The following is an 18396-nucleotide window of genomic DNA, read 5'->3' on the forward strand; positions in this document are numbered from 1 at the left end:
TTCTATGAGGGACTGGAACATCCCCGTGCAGCACTGTAAACAATATTGAGATAAGGACAACATGGAAGAAAGGACACAGACCAAATCCTTGACTTGCTGAGTGAAATAATGTAGTAAATAGGTGCATGGTAAAATTTAAGATAAATAAAGTATATATTTATTTGTGTTCAAACAAATGGAAATATGATATGATTATTTGTCCTGGCCGGATGTGATAAGGTAATGTACCAATTTTAATAGCATTTTATTTCTTACACATGCAAACCCATTTCTGTGGCTCCTTTCGAACAAACGTGAACAACACACCAGTGTGGCACCCGAGACACCATTATAGACTACCATACCGGCTTTCACCAAAACCATTGCTGAAATCATTTCACTGCGGAAGAAAAATTGTGCCCACGCATTTAAGACACACGGTCTAAAATAGATGTAATCACATACAAGGTTTAGATGTTTTATAGAATTATTGTAAAGCAATGTATTCATTGAAGGCTAATGACCAGAAATCGCAGCTTCCCTCTAATGTGCTTTCAAATTGACCTTCTTGAACGATCTGAAGCATGCGTGAGTCACGTGACTATCAAACATTTTGAATTCCTTGACACATTTCTGTACACGGCTTAGTTCTGGAGAGTCATCAGGAGTTTTTAGAGTTTGTACAGCGAGAAAGAGAGAGTGAGATCGTCCAGAGTTCGGAGAGCGTCGCGAAAGTGTCAGGGGGAGTATATTCTACTCGGTACATAAAGTTTGCAGTGAACGTGAATACGTTGTAAGGAAGAAATCTGTTCGAGCCTCTCTGTGCCATTCATTATTTTCGCAGCTGAAACCCAGATAACGCCCTGAGTCACCGGCGGGTGATGGGTTTCTCTGGAGACGAGGGACGAACATGAGGACAAAGCCAGTCAAGTGATTTGTCGTCAATGAGTGTTCCCGATTTCTGCCAGCTAGATCCCCCGGAGCGAGGTAGGCTACTCTACTGATCTTTCATTGCTCAGTGTCTCTACGTTCCCGAAAACTAACACAGGCCTATTACGTGTGGTAAAGATCTAATTCCAAATCCTGAACTTCCTTAATTTTCCAAAGCTGAGTTGGACATTCACTTTTATTTTTTTGACCCCTTTTCTACTTGTAACATTACAAAAACCTGGCGGGTTTGCAAACCTTAGCCTCATGTAGTCTTTCACACCGAAAATGAGATGTTATGTTTTAAAACAAACATCAAAGACCTATGGCTGTAGCACAGTTTGGAACTGATTTTGTGTTTCTGAAACATAGTTGTCACTAATGTGCAGCATTTCGAAAAGCTTAGAGTAACGAACAGTACATCCCCAGAGGACCCTAGCCATTGAAAAAGCCACTGTATCGCTTTGTACATTTTGTACAAGTCACAGGAAAATATTGAATGACTGAATATCTCACAGCATGCTTTCGCCTCTCACCACTCAGCAGGAGAAAACACAAGGTTTCAACATCGCCTGTTGCACACCTATTATTCTACTAGCCTATATTTTACCCCCATCTTATAAAAAATAAACCCTGTGGAATAACTACTTTTCTGTTGGTTGCAAAAAAAAAAAAGATTAAATATTCTTGCCATACTTGTGTGAAGTATTTTCTGTAAAAAAAAAAAAATGAAGCTGTCTGTGTGCATCTTCATGTTATTTGAGTTGACCGTGTAAAAATCCACAGCAGAATCTAATTATAAGGAACTGTAAAATTAGGAGTAAATGTTTAGCCTAATTACCGCTTCTCAGAAGATGAGATGATCCATGAAGTATCTAATGCTGTGGGCAATGAAGCTAAATATTTAATGACTTTAGACTTTTTCGCAGCATGTTATAATACATCATTTATCGGACATCCAAACATGTTCCTAGTTAATTTTCTAGTGACTGATTTGAGTCCAACTTTTTTTTCTTTTCCTTGAGGACCCATGTTAGTCTGTTCCATCCATCCATCCATTTTTATTTGAGACAAACATTACTTTCTGGAAGCATGTTCATTTGTGTCACCACTGAGGCATTTAGTTTTTTGACAATATTTGTAGATGTATTTAATAATGTCCGATGACTGAAGAGGTGAATTTCTTTTAATTTTTTCATTATCTTGGACGATGAATACCTTTTAAAGGTACATTATGTTCACATCCAGTAAACCTTTTACATTAAACTTGGTGACTTATGGGCTGATGTTTGCCTGTTTAGAGCATCACATTTCATTTTATGCTTGACTTTGAAGGTCTACAAGCTTTTGCATATGTGTTGCAATCTGATCTAAAATCCACGAGATGGCAGTCAAGTGCAGTAGTGGGAACTCACTGTACAACCTTATTTGGAGTGTTTTATGATCCAGACGTATTGTTTGTACAATGAAGACTAACAGATAATTTTTTTCCTACTTATAGGTGTAACACATGTTTTCCCACATGTAGGAACACAGCACATGGACCACAGGAGTACACAGTCATTGCTCTGAAATGATTCAACGATTTATTCTTTTTGTACAGCAGGCAGCAAGGAATTCAGGTTTGAATCATAACTAACATGTCAATCCAGTAACTGCAAATACCAGATTCTTCATTTCACTCTTTCCACATACAGTAAGTTTTAGTATATTTTGAAAACAGTAAATAACAGGTAAGATCAATGTGCTTATAATACAAACCACTGGGAAGTTTCACCATCTGTGCACTAGGTTTGATTAGTTATTCATTACTAGGCTTAATCTTTGCACACACTGCCATCTATAATAATAATAATTACTATTATTAAATATATTTTCTAAATTTAAGATATACTATGTCTCATTTAGTTGAATTTGTTTCATGAAACGTCATTACTAGATTAATATCTGCAGTTATTTGTCCCCAACTAATACATTATACAAAGTCATAATGGACAAAATTTTTTCTTAAGTACAGATCTGGCAGATGGAGATTAGGTTGAAAAAGGGATCTCTCTCTCTCTCTCTCTCTCTCTCTCTCTCTCTCTCTCTCTCTCTCTCTCTCTCATTCTTTCTCTTGTTCTCTCTCTCTCCATCTCCATCTCCATCAGTGGGAGCCCTGAGGTGTTCAGTGGTCCTCCGAGACTCGTAGTCTGAATATGTGTTAGCCGCTGAATATGAATTCAGCTCCAACTGTAGGACTGTGTGTGTTCAGACTCACTGGTGCTGCAGGTGTGGTGAGCAAATGGACTCCACTGGAAATTGAAGCCACAGAATGTATCCAGTAACGGACAATAAGAGATGGAAAAACACAGAACATTATTCAGTTTTGCACATGGACATCACATATTTATTAATATTTCCTCAGTTTTACCTCAGCTGCAGACTGTAAAAGTGTACAAATTAAAACGCTGTACAAGCTGTAACATGCATTTAAGTACCTTGTTTGTCTTTTAATGAGGATTTTAAATTGGTTGAAACCTTTGCAGGGTGACTCTAAGTAAGGGAGCCATATAATGACGGTTATCAAGTTTTATGGTGGTTTTCCACCGCATGGGTCCGGCTCTAATCAACTCGACGCTACACGGTTCTGCACGGCACGCTTAAAGCTTGTCGCTTTTCCACTGGCAGGGCTCCCCCGCGAAATGGACCTGGTGACGTCGCAAAACCCCATCTCTAACAGGATTTGTTGGCTTTTCAAAAACCACAACAATGGCAGCGGAAAAGTTAGGCGCTGTTTACTTGTCGTGTTGTTTTAGTTTTTTGGACTAAACATGGCTTTGTGACCCAGTTCTCGCAGATCACTTTTACTTGTTGCATGTTCGGCTTTCGCTGAAAATTTTCGTCGGCCACCAACCCAAGGAGCATATAAACCTCTTCAAAACACCTCGAGGCAAAGTTACGAGATGCTGTTGTGAGTCAGATAAAAATAAATGTGAAAGCTGCTGTAATTTAGGAGATTTGAATGAGCTCTGCATTTTGCGGTGATTGACATAGCTCTGACCAATCAGCGCTCTGGAGCATTTACACGTCACCATTTAGTACCAACTCAGCACGATTGGAACCCATAGCTAGCTGGGACTGTGAACCTTCCTGGTTCCAAGAACCAGGTACCAGACTTGGCCAGTGGAAAAGCAAAAGATTTGTGTAGGTTCCATGCAGTGGAAAAGCACCATTAGGCTTAATCTAATGGGAAGAGAGAAGGAAACTTGGTAGGACACTGTTTACTTCTTCCTCACATTTGTTTCCTTACTTATGAGACACGCTGCATACAGAAGTTGGCACAACTGAATGTGGGGAAAATTTCATGGAACTGGCTTGTAATATTCGCATTTTGTTAAATTTTACACAATGGACACTATCCAGTGTTTTAGCCTAATGACACAGTGTATCCCCATTTCGGATTTAAACAGTTCCAAATATAGCTATTGTGCTCATGCATAAACACTACTAAAATGGTTCTGAAGGCAGCACTGACTTGGAGGAAGAAGGAATGTTATTGGTTACCAGCCAGCAGATGAGATGAATGTGATTGGTTCACACACATTGAGCAGATTTTCAAATACCGTAAACCAGTGAAGATTCGCCTAGACCCTAAGTGCCTGAGAGAAAGTGGAACAACCATTGCTGCCTCAGAGGAAGCAGAGCATTATTTTTGTCATTCAGTAGTTCTTTCAGAGGCAGCAGTCATAAGTGTGCAAGAATGTACTTCTGCAGCTTCCTCAAATGCGGTAAGTTACATTATCCATTGAAACAAAACAAAATGCTGAGACTTTTTGCAACACTTCTCGCACATTATGAAGCAACTAAACCTACAGGAACAAAAAAACAAAATAATTATATTGGACACGTGCCTCTTCCAAAGTCATTTCTGACAGTCAGAATTTGCAAACCACAGAGTTCAAGGTGGAGCTTTACCTGTTTGAGAGGGTATTTGAACGTTTTCCTCCCAATGCATGCCAGCCAATCAGATTCCTCTCTGCCAGTCGCCTAGTAACCAATTACATTCTTCCTCCATAGCAGCTGATTTCAGAACCATTTTGAGTAGTAATTTTGCACCTGAGCAACATGGTTCATATTCTCAGATTACCATAGGGATATGATCTGTGAATTATCAGAGCAATTGCTCAATTATTTCTTAAAAAGCACCCTGAAGATTTAATTGTAGTGTATATAAGAACCTAATGGAATGTGCTATTAAGTCACTCACATATTTAGCAGACTAAAAATTCATATTGTACATATTGGTTGAAGCTTCATAAGTGCAGGGCTTCACATCAGTGTCAGTGGGTGTGCTTATTCACACTGTTCACACTTTTTATATTTGCTCACCAGGCAGATCAAGAGACTAAACTAAAGCACATTCTCCACACAGCAGGGTATGCAGTATTACAACTAAATCCTTCGTCTCATACATGTTCAAAACATTGAATCAAACCAAATGTTTTACGCCTTGCTTCATGCAAAGTTCCTATATAAACACACTATGATTGAGAGCTTAATTCAAATAACTGTTATTTATTGTAGCTGGTCCTACCAGGGTTTAATTAGCCTTTTTGTGGTTGCAAATAACATCTGACAGCATGTTTGCACTAATTATATTTATTTAGATGGATTTTCATGCTTCAGTGGATGAGCTTGTATATACTTCAAATGAAATTTTAGCAAATGTTAAAACTAGCCCCTCAGATGACATTTTTTAACTGCAGCAGATATGCACAGATGTTGGTATAAAAATAGTACCCTTGCTCAAGTAACGGAAAAAGCATTTAGGCAAAAATATAAAAATAAATAAATAATATTCTTTTCCTACTTTTGTAGGCAGTTAGCTGAAAAAGCAATTTTCAAGGCACATGTTCCTCATGGGAATCACACAATCCCATAATGTCATTGATTTAGTCAATCTGTTGCCAATTGTCTTCTACTTGATGATCTCACACACACACACACACACACTCTGCTCTGATGGCTATAAGCTAAGTGTCCAATCTGGTCTGTAGAGAGTGTGGTTCTGGGTGACTGCTCCTGTCACTTAATTTTCCACTGACTGCAGCAACAGACCAGCTCTGCTTGTCAGTGTTACTTTTCAGTTAAAAAAAAAAAAGAGCTAGAAGCCCTGTGATTAAAAATAAAACATGGCCGGAAGGCATTGTGGTAAAACTAGATAACTAATGTGAAGTTATCTCTCTGAGAAGGTAGGCTATGTCTGTGAACCAAGTCAGCAGAAACCTAGAACAGTAGAATCATATACAGCATATACTACAATATTAGAATTAAGTGCAGGAAGGCTGTCCAGATTTTGGTCCCCAGGAAAAGATGCTTTATAGGGCTCAAGTAGTTATACCAACTGCCATGTCATTCAACACTATGCTGCTCACCTCCATCTTCAGTTGGGAGTAATGTTGGTTCATTAATGGGGTAAAGGGGTTGAGAGGTGGGGCTTCTTATCTTTAGGTTAGGGCCTGGCACCAAGTGTTAATAATTGCTAATCATATTAATAAGTGTTTGCCAGCTTTCATTAACTGTCAGTTTAAAGATAAACAAAATGTAAACACTAAGAATTTTCTGGGGAAATATTAAGTAACTATGCTAGAGGAGCATAAGGAGTCTATTTCTCTATGAAGAAGCATTGTCTCATTTCCTGTCACCACTCACAGGCCACCAGTTCTACACCACTAAAATGTACTTATTTTGATTTAAATGGTGCAGTATATATTATTTCCATTGTTCATTCTTTAAACTGTTATCTGTGTTGGGATTTTTTTTTTGCATTATAATACATATATTTAGCATTTATCACATAATATATCATTCTCTTTGCCAACACTAAATACATGAGAATTGTATGTGTACTCTGTAATGTTTTCTGTAATACAAATATACAGGAAATATTCTAAACAATCAGTGCACTCCAATTTCGTATGTCTTTCCCTCATACAAAAAACACATTGATAAATAACATTTACATTACAATACATAGATTAATATTTTGTATTGTATTTGAATATATTTAATCTTATGTCTTTCAGGAATTAACTCCAGTTCAGAAATAGGACAACGCAAAATGCTTCTCTCTCTCTCCCTCTCTCTATCTCTCCCTCTCTCTCTATTGCTCTCTCTCTCTCTCCCTCTCTATTTCTCTCTCTCTATTGCTCTCTATATTTCTCTCTCTCTTTCTCTCCCACTCTCTCTCTTTCTCTCTCTTTCTCTCTCCCTCTCTCTCTTTCTCTCTCTCTCTATTTCTCTACCACCCCCTCTATTTCTCTCTCCCTCTTTCTCTCTCTCTCTCTCTCTCCCTCTCTCTCTCTATCTCTATTTTTCTCTCCCTCTCTCGATTTCTCTCTCTCGCTCTTTCTCTCACTCCCCCCTCTCTCTTTCTCTCTCTCTCTCTCTCTTTCTCTCTCTTTCTCTCTCCCTCTCTCTCTTTCTCTCTCTCTCTCTCTCTATCTCTATTTTTCTCTCCCTCTCTCGATTTCTCTCTCTCGCTCTTTCTCTCACTCCCCCCTCTCTCTTTCTTTCTCTATCACACTCTCTCTATTTCTCTCTTTCTCTCTCTCTCTCTCTCTGCAAAAGAACACGCACCTTCTTCCTGCGAGGTGAAATAAGTTTTCACACATGAGTAGAGACAGAGAACACACTGTTGCTTTTTTGAAACAGAATCCCAGACAAGGTGAGTTAGCTCTCCATGTTGCACTTCTCCATATAAGGGAGGGAGGGAGAGAGACAGAATGTGCATGAGAGATGATGGCTGGTTTGTATGGGAGGGTGGGGGGCGGGCATGGAGAGGAGAGCATCAGTGGAGCATTAAAAAAGTGAGTGCATAAGCACTGTCTCAACACCTGTCAAACCTGTTCACCGTGAGCATCTGCTCTCCCAGGTGCACTTCAGCTGTCAGTTATCAGCTTCCAAACTCCTGCACACAGCACAAAACTTAGCGCACACTCAGATAATTCTGAGATGAAGCTGCTCATTTCGGGCCTGCTTCTGCTGGCCATGTTCTGTGTCCTTTTGCCCTCTGCACATACAAACTTTTCTCTTCAACAGTACAGTCCTAATGTTTTTAGGGTTTTGTGTGACATTTTCAAACCCCACTTACATAACCTGCAAGTGTATCTAAATTGATTTTTACCCAGTTTTCTTTTTCTTTGAATACAGACAGCTGAAGAATGTAATAATTTCTCTATAAAGATGACATGCTGCTTTTCCACAAGTGAACGCAGTTCCCTGGGGTCTTAATAAACCCATAAGAATCAAACACCACAGCACTATTTTCATGTTGTCTAAACAGCCTTGTTCAGATCAACCAATTTCGGTGCCTGTTCTTTTAAATAATAAAACGCCATGCACAGCTCACACACACAGAGCAAAGTAATGAGAGGCAAGGTACAAAGAAGCCCCGTATTGCTTGTTTTGCTTATTTCTCGTGTCTTGCTTCCCCTGGCTTTGCATTGAATTTTTAGAATTAGAATCACTTTATTGGCCACTGCACTTGCACACAGAGGAACATTTAACTCAATCCGTGCAGTGAAACACATGTTTACACACACACTAGTGAACACTAGGGGGCAGTAAGCAGTTGGGGGTTAGGTGTCTTGCTCAAGGGCACTTCAGTCATGACCTGCAGGCTCTGAGGTTTATACCATCAAGCCCAGTTCCCAGTTCTCTACTGTAGTCATGTCTGTTTTACAGATTAATCACATCTTAAATCACATTAATCACACAAGGTCCACAACTGTGATTGGAAATACTCAAATGGGGAGGTGTGCTCATAATTCTGATATGCCTGATGTTCACATAGGAAGCAGAGCAATATCCCATGTTTTATGACTTTGCCCAAAAACCTCACTCAGATTCATGTATAATTCATACAACGTTTTAATTATTAAACATACATCAGATATGGCTAAATTTTAAACAAATTAATGTGTGTATAAATCACAAACAGGTGTCTTTAAGTGCTAGCTGATGGCCTTTGCTCCTCACAAATGCTCAGACTACTGAATTGGAAGGGAAAGTTTCAGTCTATTTGTCAAAACATTCTGGTTGTTGAGATGTGGCTAATGATCTTTGTTGCCATGCCAACAACATAAATGTGAGTTCTGGTGAGTTTATCTAACAGAAAGCAGCGAAAATATTTCATTTGGTTGATATCCAAATAAATTGCACTAAGTGTGTAAATGCCTGCTTTGAAATCTCAAATAGACAACTGTTTATTTTCATGATGATGTCATAATGTCTGATGACTTGAGAGCTTATGTCATATTCTTCATGGCACATAACATAATTTCCTGATTACAAGGTCACACGATAGTTTTAAATCACTGTATTACTGATTGCAAAACATGACTAAATATGTGTACATGGACTATGAATAGGAGCATTTCAGATTAAGTTTCTACATTATACCTTATGGACCGCAGTTATTTTACCATTGTATAATGAGCTCCTGTGCACTCCTAATTCAATGGAAATTCTGAAATTTGTAATGACAGCATATAACATGCCATGACATTTTTATGGCATATTATGTCAAGGCTATGCAGCAGTTTTACTAAGATATTGTCATAACACATACACCAGTCACTTACATTACACTGTTAAATACTACACTAATTTACTGAAACTTCAGATTTTCAGACACTGGTTTTAGAATAGATTTCAATCTTTATTAGCACTTTTTAGCTGTTAAAAAAGAGAGCCTAGTATACTGGACACATTTTATTAATTATATATTAATAAAATATAATTATATATATTCATTCATTATCTGTAAGAGCTTATCCAATTCAGGGTCGCGGTGGGTCCAGAGCCTACCTGGAATCATTGGGCGCAAGGCAGGAACACACCCTGGAGGGGGCGCCAGTCCTTCACAGGGCAATACAGACACACATTCACACCTACGGACACTTTTTGAGTCGCCAATCCACCTACTAACGTGTGTTTTTTTGGACTGTGGGAGGAAACCGGAGCACCCGGAGGAAACCCACGTGGACACGGGGAGAACACACCAACTCCTCACAGACAGTCACCCGGAGCGGGAATCGAACCCACAACCTCCAGGTCCCTGGAGCTGTGTGACTGCGACACTATCTGCTGCGCCACCGTGCCACTATCTCTCTCTCTATATATATATATTGTGGTTTTAGACCACAATAATTTATTAGTATGGTGTAGGGCCTCCTTTTGCGGCCAATACAGCGTCAATTCATCTTGGGAATGACATATACAAGTCCTGCACAGTGGTCAAAGAGATTTTAAGCCATTCTTCTTGCAGGATAGTGGCCAGGTCACTATGTGATGCTGGTGGAGGAAAATGTTTCCTGACTTACTCCTCCAAAAAAACCCCAAAGTGACTCAATAATATTTAGATCTGGTGACTGTGCAGGCCAGATACACAGCACCACCTTCAGGATGCAATGTTTGAACTATTGGATGCACATGGTCTTACTGGTGCAATGTGCAATTAATGAAGGTTGGCCACCAGGCTGCTCCAACTTAGTCATGAATCCTCCCACACTAAAATGACAGGTGTTTCAGTTTCATTGTCTAATCCCTGTATGTATGTGTGTGTGTGTGTGTGTTTGTGTGTGTATACAAGGTGAAACTTGTATGTTATACTCATTCATTACACACAGACTGATATATTTTAATTTGATTACTATAACAGACATGTAATGAAAACCCCAAATTCAGTATCTCAGAAAGTTAGAATATTACTTAAGGCCAATACAAAAAAAGGATTTTAAGCAATGCTGGACAACTGAAAAATATGAACATGAAAAGTATGAGCCTGTACAGTACTCAATACTTAGTTAGGGCTCCTTTTGCCTGAATTGCAGCAGCAATGTGGTGTGGCATGGAGTCGATCAGTCTGTGGTACTGCTCAGGTGTTATGAGAGCCCAGGTTGCTCTGATATTGCCCTTCAGCTGTTCTGCATTGTTGGGTCTGGCATATTGCATCTTCCTCTTCGCAAAACCCCATAGATTTTCTATGGGGTTGAGGTCAGGTGAGTTTGCTAGCCAATTAAGAACAGGGATACCATGGTCCTTAAACCAGGTACTGGTAGCTTTGGCACTGTGTGCAGGTGCCAAGTCCTGTTGGAAAATGAAATCTGCATCTCCATAAAGTTGGTCAGCAGCAGGAAGCATGAAGTGCTCTAAAACTTTCTGGTAGATGGCTGCGTTGACCTTGGACCTCAGAAAACACAGTGGACCAACACCAGCAGATGACATGGCACCCCAAACCATCACTAACTGTGGAAACTTTACACTGGACCTCAAGCAACGTGGATTCTGTGCCTCTCCTCTCTTCCTCCAGATTCTGGGACCTTGATTTTCAAAGAAAATGCAAAATGTACAGCTTTCAGCAGAGAACATAACTGTGGACCACTCAGCAGCAGTTCAGTCCTTTTGTCTTTAGTCCAGGCAAGGCGCTTCTGATGCTGTTCAAGAGTGGCTTGACACAAAGAATGCAACAGCTGAAACCTTGCATATGTCTGTGCATGGTGGTTCTTGAAGCACTGACTCCATCTGCAGTCCAGTCTTTGTGAATCTCCTCCACATTTTTGAATGGGTTTTGTTTCACAATCCTCTCCTGGGTGCAGTTTTATGTACCACATCTTTAACTTCCCTTCGCCTCTTTATTAATGTGCTTGGACACAGAGCTCTGTGAACAGCAGCCTCTTTAGCAATGCCCTTTTGCGTCTTGCTCTGCTTGTGTAAGTTTGTGTGTGTGTTTTATAGCCCCTCCCTTCTCTTTACAGACACAGATATAAATTCCTCAGAATTCAATAAACTAACCGAGCAGTATTCTCTTAAGTGATACAAATAACAATGGGCTTCACTCAACTTAATCTTGTAACTGTTGGTTTCTAAATGTATGTATTTATTGCAACGGCATGAAGACTCTTCTGTGCTGGAGAGAGCTGCAGACATTCAGCACACGTGTTGAAAATGTAGCCATGAATTTATATTAGTAATTCAATGGCAAAAATATGTTTTTTCACCAAAGACAATATGCCTTTGGACAGAAATCCTTATATCGATGCGTCAAATTCACTCTTCTAGTTTTGTAATCAAGGTTATAGCAAAGAGACTTGAGCACTTAAGGAGGCTGTTTGTAATTCAGTCCACATGCTCATTGTTGCTGTGTGTGAAGCCACCCCCAAAGCACTGTGAAACAGGTTAGATGTGGCGCAGACGGTGAAGCAGGCTGCATATCGACTGTTTCTCTCCTCAACAGAATGTGTCTGGACCTGATAGTGCACCTGAGAGACAGCACGGGCTAAAGACTGAATCAATATCAGCGCTGCGGTGGTCCAAGGCCCACAGAATAAGACCCTCTCTGGAGGTCAGCCGCAGGGCTTCACACAGAAATCTGCTGGTTAAAAATAAAGCGTAATCAACGGCAGCACTCATTTCACCTCTGCATTAGAACAAGTCCAAGGCACAAATCCCATAAAGGTGAAATATCAGATTACTCATTAACATGTCAGCAGGAAAAAAAAATAAAAGAAACATTTCACAGATTACAAAGCCCTGTGCTTATTTACCGGAGCCCTCAAAAGGGTCGAGCATACTTCACTCATGAAAATGAGCTCCTGAGTGCACACAGCAGGCTACAACCCACTGATCTTTGCCATTTATAATTATGGACAAGCTGCTGATTACACCTGTCTGCCTAAATCACATCTCCAATGCACTATTCCCAGAAATAAGGGGGAAAATGTAGCGGGGGGGGGGGGGGGGGGGGGGGGGGGGGGGGGTGAGAACATCTGGTGATGATGCTGTTGTTCAAAGCGAGACCTAGACAGCTAAATTGACTGTGCCGTAGCCCTTAATTAAAGCCATCATTAATGAAGGTCAGGCTTCACTTGACCTTCAGAAAGTCTTGTTTTTCTCACCACATGTTTTATGTTACCCGCTCCCTTGCTAATAGCAGGTATGACAGCGGCACACACAATTAACACACCTGAACTTCAAACTGAAACTTATAGTAGGTTTTGAGACCAAGTTCATTATCCTCCACTCAAAGTGACAGCAGACCAGTTACCAGATGTTCCTCAATCATTCTCATAAGCACAGATATTGTAAACTAAAGTTCTTAAGGGTAAAATTAATGGTAAATTTAAGGTTATTCTGTTAAAGCATGTAGACAGTTTGTCTTTTATATTAGGATTTTCTTAATGTCACATTTTGATGAAAACACAAACCCTTATGGAGTATAAAGGGTATAAAGATGTCCATTTTAAACATTTAAATTTCATATTTATGGCCTTTTAGCCATTCCCATTGCGTATTCTCTTTTGTCCATAAAGTGTATATTCTGCCTATACAATAGGTCGTGCTTCTAATTATATTACTCATTCACACATTCATGCACTGCAGTGTACGAAAATGACTGCCTGTGACCTTTTAAACCGTTAGCCCTGGCCTTTCTTCTTGCAAGGACTCTGGAGCTGAAGTCTGCTACCTTCTGCCAATTCCATTAGACTGATGTGTGAAATGACCAAAAGCCTCTTTTTCTTGACATGTAGGAGCAGGTAATTTTCAAAAAAGTGCTACAACAAAAACAGATACATGTGAAACAAACGTATGCCTCTGAACGTTATATATATATATATATCTTAGTTTAATTCGTTAAGCAGCAAGTAAACCTCTCAAAGTAATTCTAGCTATTTTCATCAAGCTGCTAAAACTTTGAAAGGTTTGTGGTCTCCACAATTTAAAACATACATGGATGCATTATTTGGTATTATTTACTTAAACGTTTAATAGAGATACAATATTTTGTGTACTTAAATATAATGTTCTTGTCTGATACATAAATGTAAGTATATTTTGCTTGTTGTTTGGTGTGGAATATCTTTAAGAGAAAAGGATGGGTACAATCGAATGCGATGTTATTAACCAACACAAAAGCAAATAGACATTTGACTGATTTACTTTATTACATTGTTGAGCAACATTTAATGTCTAAATCCCTATTCAGTCGCGATTGTTTTACATTTTGACGTGGGGTAAAGTAATTATTACCCAAGTATCTCAGTAGTTTTAATCCTGTCCGAATAGACCATTTCGAATTTCACCACCGAATAGACATGATTTTTCTGGAGTGTGCGCTCACATTTTAGTGATGAAATATACGGTTTAAGTTCAGCGGCTGAACAACACACCATGCTCAAATATTCAAAATGACAGTTTAGTAGCCTTCATACGTGTTATGAATGTGTCGTAACCATTAAATGGTTTATAATATCGATTATAGTAATTATTTTTTTTTTTGCCACCTTGTCCATTATCTGTTATGAAGGACTAGAAGATAGTCATTTAGGACTGTATGCTTTTGGTGGGAGGGCTGATCTCAGAACAGTTGTGACAGTTTAAAAACTCGAAGCTCTGCTGTGTATGATCCTCACTGTATAATGGCACAATTTTTCAATGCTGATGATTACCGCAGCCAAACCTATATAAAATATATATATATATATATATATATATATATATATATATATATATATATATATATATATATATTGTTAATACAGAAATTTTGGCTTACTAAAATGTACGTACAGTATATGCACTCAATACTTGGTCGAGCTCCTTTTGCATGAATTACTGCCTCAATGCAGCGTGGCATAGAGGCAATCAGCCTGTACCAAGTTGCTTTGATAGCGGCTTTCAGCTCATCTGCATTGTTGGGTCTGGTGTCTTGCGTCTTCCTCTTGACAATACCAATAGATTCTATTGTGACAGGCTTAATGCATATTACAGTTAATTTCAAATAAAGTGGAATTGAAAATATATTACTTTTAGAGTGTACTAGCTTTAAGTATTGTTGCAGTACAAAGTTAATCTTGTGGTGTACTCAATTTACTATTCTCTCACACAAATATCCTTAAAGTATACATTTATATTGCATAAATTGTGCCAATGTATTCCCTAGAACCATCACATGGTCTTTTGAAGGTGTGGCCTGAAACTGCGTAAATCCTTTGATGGCACCCCCACCCCTGAATATCACTGCCCCCTTTCAACTGAAATGTCTGAATGCAGACTACTGCTGTAGGGTTAATATGGGGACATCAGTATTATTCTCAGGGGTAGGACTGTCACAAACATGTATGTGTGCAATATTTTTTTGTTCTTTGTGTTATGTATTATGGTGTTTCATTCCAAATTGGCCAAGAAAGTATCCAGAATATGTTGAAAATCCGAGTATCCCCAGGCAGTGTATGCCTTGGCTTTATCCGTTTTTCATGTTTTATAACCTTTACAAATCCTTGAGTGATTTTTTTTGTGTGTGGTTGCCAGTGTCTTGTTTTTACATTGACATAATGGAATTAATTTGTAAATCTTCAGTAATATTGTCAAAATTCTGCTTAAAATGTACAAATCCTGCTCTGGAACAGTAAAATAATGGAAGCTACATTTGGTATGACCAAGACACACAAAATATGACACAGTTCACAGATGAAAATGAGGGCCGTCTGTGAGATCCATAGAAAGGCACCCTCATGCATTTTAAACCTCTTTTGGTATTGATTAAACCCTCGAGCGAGGAATATTTTCTCCCTCTTTCTGGTCAATGGATGTTCCTACGCTCGCCATTGAGACTAATGATGAGATCCCATTCCAGAGGAGGAGCTATCGTCTTTGAAGAAATAGCAGAGGAAGATGAATAAACTGATGATTAAACTTGACAGTTCCTTTTGACTCTACTTTTTACTTATGGGAGCTGTCTGTCAGGCTGTGGAAAAGAGGACACATTACGGACTGTGAAACAGACATCCATAACTACTGCCCTTTCGATTTTTCTGGTTTGGTTTAGCTTCACTTCATTTGTATTGGGTAGTATAAACCAAGCAATATAATCATAGTAAACATGCTTCAGTAATGTGCATATATTTTCCTTTCTAATATGTTTGGATATTGCAGTGGAACTGCATGCTGAATACCTCCAATTCCAAATTCAATTTCATGCTCCTGTAACTGAGAAATTAATAAGTATCATTTCAAATCACTGATCCAAATTGGTCCATCTGTAATGTGTGTCTTGTTTGTGAAATGCAGTGGTCCCTTTCTGGGAGGGAAAAAAACCCAACCCCAATGTGGAGTCCAGGGTGGTTAATAACACTTGCCTTCTGCAGTCGCTGATAAGGACATTAGGCAAGATTTGACCAGGCCGTCGCGCTCAGCTTGACAGGAAATTGACATCTCTCGGACAAAATCGCTGTACTGTTTGTGTGCTTGACCATGTTCCCCTATAGAATCACCTTCACTGTCACTAGCCATTTCCAAAGAAAATGGAAGCTGCAGTTGTGCTGTGTGAATGCAGGGGTTTCAGAGAGTGCAATCAGAAAGAGGCAGGCCCCTCATGGAGCTCAGCGGGAGCGGTGTATGCCTCTGTCGCTCTCCTACACAATCTCTGCCTTTTCTTTCTCCCTCAATAGTATCGCCGCCATTCCATTTCCTTCTGCCAGCATTGATTACATAAAGACCCTTTTGAAGGGTCTAACTGGGCAACATTCATGATCACATTCTACAGTTTCAAAAAGGAGTTTGGAAGGATAAACTGATTTTTTTTAAAAAAAGCAGCGGATGAGTGATTGTGACTGAGGGAAAGGATAGAAGCTGTACATCTGCAGTTTGTTTTCAGAACCCCATGGAAGTCTTTTAAACTCCAAACCTGTCTACGAATCCTGGCATGCGATGATGGGTATTGACCACTAGCTGCCAATGACCTCTGGAAGCTTTCTCCTGCCACCATCTGCCCAGTCTAGCCTACCAAAACTCATGAGGGATCAATCTGCAGAGAGATATGGGCTAATATGTCCCTGTGACTGATGTCGACACGCAAGCCTTTCCTCTGATAGACAAAGTGAAAGAAATCAATAAGCAATTTTGTCCTCGAATCCTCACTGGATCCCAGAAAATCTATTCTCTCCCCTCTTTTCACCCTAACTTCACAATGCCTGTTTCACTGACACGGAGAAGGCATTAAAATCACTCAGGAGTTCAGGAGAGAGGTTCGTTAATCATCAGGCTAGTGACGCTTTAGCAAAACTTTGAAAACAAGCCAAAAGCTTTTACGTCACCTAGACTGTGGTGTATGTTTTTATCAGCTATATTTAATTTAATGCTGGTTGTTTATGGATTTTCACTACCCATATTTTTGAAGCATTGGTTATTTAAAAAAAAAAAAAAAGCTGGTAATGTCACAGTCACACAGCTCCAGGGACCTGGAGGTTGTGGGTTCGAGTCCCGCTCCGGGTGACTGTCAGTGAGGAGCTTAGGGTGTTCTCCCCGAGTCTGTGTGGGTTTCCTCCGGGTGCTTCAGTTTCCTCCCACAGTCCAAAAACACACATTGGTAGGTGGATTGTCGACTCAAGTGTCCATAGTTGTGATTGGGTTAGTATCGCCCTGTGAAGGACTGGCGCCCCCTCCAGGGTGTGAACTGGATAAGTGGTTTCAGAAAACGAATGAATGAATGAGCAAAGCCACACAGGACATTTGCGATGCACCAAAAGTAACATGACTGCTAGAAATGCCCTATTTTTAGAGAATTCCTGCTTGCTAAAGTGCGACTTCTTCTGTGTTAATGTAGTAGCGCATGTGTGCAAAAGCACTGCTCAAAATGGATCTGGAGGCAGCGCTGCTGTTGAGGTGTAAGTAACGCAGTTGGTTACTAGCCAACAAGCGGGGATGAATGTGATTGTTTCAAATGAATTGGGCGGTGATAACCCTCATGGTTTTCCTGCTCTGACTGCACGGAATGTCTTTGGAAGAAATAAATGTGTAATATACTGTAAAATCTAACTTTAAAACTGTTAACTAAAACATGCACACTGCTTTTTCATAATTTGTTAGAAGTGTTGCAAAAATCCGTGTTTTGTTTTGATTGAATATAACACAACACAACTCAATGCCTCTGAGGAACCTGCATAATGTTATACAATAAAATTCGGCTGCCTATGAAGAAGATTCAAAGTACATTTTGCAAACATGATTTATGACTGCTGCTTTGGAAGCAGAATGACATACAGAAAAGCTCTGCTTCCCCAGAGGCAGCAGAGCATTATTTTCTAAAGTTTTGTACTGTAGCTCATTCAGAGTCAGCAATCATAACTTAAGTGTGCAGGAAAGGAAATCTACCTTGAAGGCAACAGAGCACTATAACATTCTGCAGCTTGCTCTGATGCATCAAATTACTTTATCTTCCATTCAAGTAAAAAAAAAAAGCTGAGATTTTTTTTTGCAGTACGTCCAACAAATAGAAAAACAATAAATAATATTGCACATTACAAATCACATTAATCCCCACCTGTGTGCACATGTCCTCCTGTAGTAACTACATTTGATTCTTAACAGGACACATCTGTGATGAGAAGAAATGCCATAGTTAACTTTCTGTGCCCTGTACATATGGACACGGTCATCCTATAAATG

The 18396-nt window shown here is 39.5% G+C and overlaps 1 long non-coding RNA gene across 1 annotated transcript; it reads left to right on the top strand.

Annotated features, from left to right (window-relative positions):
• Positions 1–582: 582 nt before the first annotated feature.
• LOC136708070 (uncharacterized) lies at positions 583–3314 on the top strand. The gene is made up of 3 exons (XR_010804310.1): positions 583–966; positions 2408–2528; positions 3057–3314. It is a non-coding gene; the product is annotated as an uncharacterized lncRNA (long non-coding RNA).
• Positions 3315–18396: the final 15082 nt, after the last annotated feature.

This window comes from Hoplias malabaricus, chromosome 10 (genome assembly GCF_029633855.1).
Source record: "Hoplias malabaricus isolate fHopMal1 chromosome 10, fHopMal1.hap1, whole genome shotgun sequence".
Taxonomy (NCBI): domain Eukaryota; kingdom Metazoa; phylum Chordata; class Actinopteri; order Characiformes; family Erythrinidae; genus Hoplias; species Hoplias malabaricus.